Source organism: Protopterus annectens, chromosome 1.part0 (genome assembly GCF_019279795.1).
Source record: "Protopterus annectens isolate FY-2018-M chromosome 1.part0, PAN1.0, whole genome shotgun sequence".
In the NCBI taxonomy this organism is placed as follows: Eukaryota; Metazoa; Chordata; order Ceratodontiformes; family Protopteridae; genus Protopterus; species Protopterus annectens.
In genome coordinates this window covers 531632319-531638318 of record NC_056725.1, presented here as the reverse complement: position 1 = coordinate 531638318, position 6000 = coordinate 531632319, and positions in this window count along the sequence as shown.

Below are 6000 nucleotides of genomic sequence, written 5' to 3'. Positions count from 1 at the left end.
TATGTTAATGCGGTAATATCAAATGCCTGAAACTGAAGGATGAATTTAACATTACCTTTCCACAGATATATTACAAAAGTGCATCCTAAATTGGAAGTATATTACAATATATTTCTAGTTCCTGTATTAGGTGTGATATTATGCCACTAAGGAGGGAGAAAAGGGCCTGTACCGACTAGCTAGACAGAGGGACTGAGCTAGGAAAGATGTGCAGCAGGTAAAGGTGATAAAGGATAATGAGAGAAACATACTCACAAGTGAGGAGAGTGTGTTGAGGAGATGGAAAGAGTACTTTGAGGGGTTGAGGAATGAAGAGAATGAGAGGGAGAGAAGGTTGGATGATGTAGGGATAGTGAATCATGAAGTACAATGGATTAGCAAGAAGGAAGTAAGGATAGCTATGAAGAGAATGAAGAATGGAAAGGCTGTTGGCCCAGATGACATACCTATGGAAGCAGGGAGGTGTTTAGGTGAAATGGCAGTGGAGTTTTTAACCAGATTGTTTAATGAAATCTTGGAAAGTGAGAGGATGCCTGAGGAAGGGAGAAAAAGTGTTTTGGTACCGATTTTTAGGAATAAGGGTGATGTGTAGAGCTGTAGTAACTACAGAGGAATTAAATTGATCAGTCACAGCATGAAGTTATGGGAAAGAGTAGTGGAAGCTAGGTTAAGAAGGGACGTGATGATTAGTGATCAGCAGTATGGTTTCATGCCAGGACAGAGTACTACAGATGCAATGTTTGCTCTGAGAGTGTTGATGAAGAAGTACAGAGAATGTCAGAAGGAGTTGCATTGTGTTTTTGTAGACTTAGAGAAAGCATATGACAGGGTGCCTAGAGAGGAGTTTTGGTATTGTATGAGGATGTCAGGAGTGTCAAAGAAGTATGTAAGAGTGGTACAGGATATGTACGAGGGTAGTGTGACAGCGGTGAGGTCTGTGGTGGGAGTGACGGATCCGTTTAAGGTGGAGGTGGGGTTACATCAAGGATCAGCTCTGAACTCTTTCTTATTTGCAATGGTGATGGACAGGTTGACAGACGAGATCAGACAGGAGTCCCCGTGGACTACGATATTTGCAGATGACATTGTGATCTGCAGTGAGAGTAGGGAACAGGTGGAGGAGACCCTGGAGAGATGGAGATATGCTCTAGAGAGAAGAGGAATGAAGGTCAGCAGGACTAAGACAGAATATATGTGTGTGAATGAGAGGGAGGATAGAGGAATGGTGAGGATGCAAGGAGTAGAGGTGGCGAATGTGGATGAGTTTAAATACTTGGGGTCAATAGTTCAGAGTAACGGTGGGTGTGGAAGAGAGGTGAAGAAGAGAGTACAGGCAGGATGGAGTGGGTGGAGAAGAGTGTCAGGAGTGATTTGTGACAGACGAGTACCTGTAAGAGTGAAAGGGAAGGTCTACAAGAGGGTAGTGAGACCAGCTATGTTATATGGGTTGGAGACAGTGGCACTGACAAAAAGGCAGGCGTTTGAGCTGGATATGGCAGAGTTAAAGATGTTAAGATTTGCACTGGGTGTGATAAGGGTGGACAGGATTAGGAATAAGTATATTAGAGGGTCATCCCAGGTTGGAAGGTTTGGAGACAAAGCCAGAGAGGCAAGATTAAGTTGGTTTGGACATGTGCTGAGGAGGGATGCTGAGTATATTGGGAAAAAGATGCTAAGGATGAAGCTACCAGGTAACGGGAAAAGAGGAAGGCCTAAGATAAGGTTTATGGATGTGGTGAGAAAGGACATTCAGGTGGTTGGTGTGACAAAGCAAGATGCAGAGTACAGGAAGAAATGGAAACAGGTGATCCGCTGTGGCGACCCCTAATGGGAACAGCCGAAAGAAGATGATGATGATTATGCCATAATTTATTTGAATGCTTAAAGTGATCTCATGTCTCTGTATGAACTGAAAAGCTAGTGCATTCGTACGATACACTGTACAATTCTATATATTTAATTTACACAAGTTATTTTTGCGAATAATTGAAAAGCATATATTGAGCAACTAGTAGTTTAGACAATTACCATATTACAGCTTGTCTAACATTTATTGTCTTGGTAATTAGTATTCATTTTAGACTACAGCATGCAATTAGCCCTTGATGGTCATGTCTTACATGGAGGTTAAGTTTCTGCTACATAATCAGGTTGCAGATGGTTACTTAGGTTCATAAGTTCACAGGTGTGTACTAGGCTAATGGCCCTGGAGCCTTTACAAGCCTAGCCCATAGGATTACTCTAGCATCGTGCCACCCAACCTTAGTTCCCAGTGCCTCTGTCGAGTAAAGCCACTGGAGTGATCCCTGTAGTGAATTTTCTATTTCCCATCCACTCATCAAGATTTCTCTTGAAGAGGGCCAGTGAGGTGCTCTGCTTGACATGAATGGGAAGTCTGTTCCGTAGCATAGGCAGTCTCTGGGTTATGAATCTGTCCCTCCAGCACATTCTGTTGATTGTGGTAATGAGGTTTAGTTCTCTGGAGCATGTGGTGCAGAGGGATTGAGATTTCTTTTGATGTAGCATTTCTAACAGAGCTGGGTCAGACATGGCTTTGTAAGTCAAACAGAGATTGCCTCTAAGTAGGTAATATGAGACAGAGAATAGTTGGAGTTTTTTTAGTCTGTCCATACAGGACAAATGTTTAAGGCGTAAGATCCTCTTTGTGAGGTACTTTTGCGGCCTCTCCAGTTGTTGCAGGTGTTTAGTGAGGTGCATGCCAAATGAGGCATTGTACTTAATGATTGGCCAAATGAGGTAAGAGTAGAGGGAAACAATTATCTCTTTCTTCCTGGATACAAAACCCTTTGTAATGAAATGTGCCACATAGAAGGACTTTCTGACCACAGTGGCAATGTGGTGGTCAAAAGGGACTTTGCTGCCAACCTGTGTTTCCAGATCTCTTATAATGCCTTCTGTGTTCAGTGGACTACCATTGATGGGGTAATTCATGGGAACTGGGCTTTTCCCAAAGGGGATGATGACACATTATTTTTTGTGTTGAGCTTAAGGCCATGGTTCTGACATCAGTTGTTGGTCTCAGTGAGGCATTTCTGTAGGATGTCAACATCACTCGGGGAGTTAATAATAGCTCCCAACTTGCAATCGTCTGTGAACTTTATCAACCAGAGTCCCTTTGTGTTGGCCTGGACTTCAGAGAAGTAGATACCAAAACAAGGGAGGAACCAGGACTGAACCCTGTGGGACTCCACTCGGTGCTGGTTGGTAGTCTGACTTGGAGTCAGCTACTTTCACACTGTGGGTTCAACCTGTGAGCCAGTTTGCAACCCATCTAGTGATATAGGGGTTGATGCCTAGCTTAGTGAATTTTTCTGTGATTCCTGAGTGGCGGATGCTATCAAAGGTCTTGGCCAGATCAAGGTAGGCTGTATTAACCACCTTGCCTTCATCCACATCTCTAGTGACTGACTCAAAGAAGTTGACCAAGTTGAGCAGGCATGATCTACCCTTCACAAAACCAAACTGGGTGGGATCCAAAGTTTGGAGATTCCCTATAGCCTTGTTTATTAGGTCCACAATGATGTGTTCCATAGCTTTGCATATCAGACTCATCAGGCTAATGGGGCGATAGTTCCCAGGGTCTGTAGTTACTCCTCCTTTGTGGAGAGGGATAACTATAGCAGGGCACCATTCGGGGGGGGGGTAAATTTGGCACTGAATCTGTCGGCCATTATATTGGCAATATCTGTTGGCTCGATATAGGAGGTACCATTGTGCAGTAGCTCAGAGCAAATCTGGGTTTTGTTGTGGAGATTCATTACGTAACTATAGAAGGCCTTGTGGTTGTCTTTACTATCTGCTGCAATTCTGCTTTCATAACTAGCTTTAGAGGATTTGATGAGGGATCTCAACTTTTTGTTGAGGCTAATAAGGGAGTTTTTCCAGTCTTGGGACTTCACCTTATTCCACATCAGTTTTCTCCTTCTGTTGTAGAGTTTGTTTATGGCAGGGGATCACCAGATTGGCTTCCTTTTAATGGAGAAGAGTGTCTTGGTTCTATTAGGTATGGTGAGATCCATGCATTTATGTACAAGTTCGTATAGTGCATTGGTGAATGATTCAGCAGTCATACAACTGATCTCCATTTGCATGGGTGCCATGAAGTTAGCCACCTCTGTTTTTAGGAGCCCAACATTAGCTTTGGAGAGGTTTTTCATGGTGGTTACCTTTGCAGGGGTGGGGTGGGGGGGGTGGATTTCCAAGGTGATTAGTTTGTGGTCGGATCTAACCAGGGAGGAGTTGACTATGGGTGTAGAGAAATGGTCGCCCATGTTAGCAATGACCAGGTCAGGGATGTTGCTACCTCTAGTGGGGGTAAGAACGAGCTGGTCCAGGGTATTGGAATTAATGAATTCCAGGAAACATTGGGAATATGTATTGGTACATGAGTAGTTTTCCCAGTTAATGGAGGGGTAGTTGAAGTCACCCAGTATGAGAGTGTTAGGTTGGACCCTAATATTCTCCAAGGTGCTTAGGAATGTGGAGTTTGAGTCTTGAGACATGGTTGGGGACCTATAGCAGGCTGCAACCTGAATCGCTGTCTTACCCAACATTAGTTGCACCTGAATTATCTCAGATGCATTATGTTGGGCTACCAGTCTGGAGGTGTGTGCACCCTTTATGAATATGGAAACACCACCACCTTTGGAGCATAGGTCCAAGTTCTGGGGCCGAAAGTTATAGAATGAGTTATAACCTGGTAGTGCAGGGATGCTTTCTGCTGCCTTGAACCAGGTCTCTGTTACAGCACAAATGTCGATGTTCTCCATTTTAAGGAGTGCTTAGAGTGAGTGTATTTTGAGATTTAGATGTCTAGTGCTGAGCAGCATGACCTTCAGATTGCATTTGTTTGTAGCTGTTATAGTGGTAATTTGGTCTTTGGAACACCACCTAAAAAAGGCACTATAGGGGTGGCAAGAACCTTGGCAAGTACCTGGAAGCCCAGGGGTGACAGATGCAGGCCATCTCTGGCAAAGCATCAAGGTCTTTCAATCATGTCATCCCAGGCAGACAAATACTGGATCCCCTTAGAATAACACCAGAAACTTAGCCAATTGTTGAAATCAATCATTTTCTGCTTGTACTGTGGTATCATTCTGGGTGATGGTAGGATGCTGCTCAGGGCTAGGGTCATACCTGCCTGGGCGACATTATCTGAAAGCTCCTCCACGTCTTTTTTCATGTAGTCCAGGGAGGTACATCTCAGGTCATTCACAACCACATGTACAATGACGGAGTCAAATTTGTACCTGTTGTTGAGGGACCTGAGTGCATGTGTTATGTGCCGGATCCTGGCGCCTGACAATCAGCTGACTGTTGCTTTCTCCTTATTCAGCCTAGTGAATGGGACATCAGTGTGCCTCACTATCAAGTCACCTATTCCTAGTTTGTTGGACATGCTGTTTTCCCATAGGGGCTTTGGTTGAGTGGCACACTGTTTAGCAGAGTTATGCATCTCATGATTAGTTTTGTGTTGTAGTGGTCGAGTGCGTTTCTGCTTTGGAGGTCTCTGCTGTTTGGGTATATTTTTATTGAGACCCTCCACGAAGGTGTGTGTGCAGTTTGTGTTTTTATGTGAAGGCAGTGCTGGTGCGTGTCTTACACTAAGGTTAATAAAAAGAAAAACACTTTTTATTTCTTCTGAAATAATTAATTCAAAAAGCTGTAACTTTATTTCTTTACCATTGCAAAAGATAGGAGAAGCCCTCTTGACTGCACAATGGTCCTACAAATAAACATGATTTAAATCTCCAAATTCCACTTTTTCTATCTTCTCTATGTTGTTATAATTTAGTAGAAAGTAAATTAGGTGTCTATTCATGTTAACTGTCATAATCTGCCTAACCTTTTAACCATTATCTCCATGACTATATATGCCTTAATTCATTTATTTCGACTTTATGAAAATTAGAAATGTTTAACGCTTTGTTCTGAGACATATAATTTTCCTCCACCTACATGGACCAAGGAAGGAGTCTT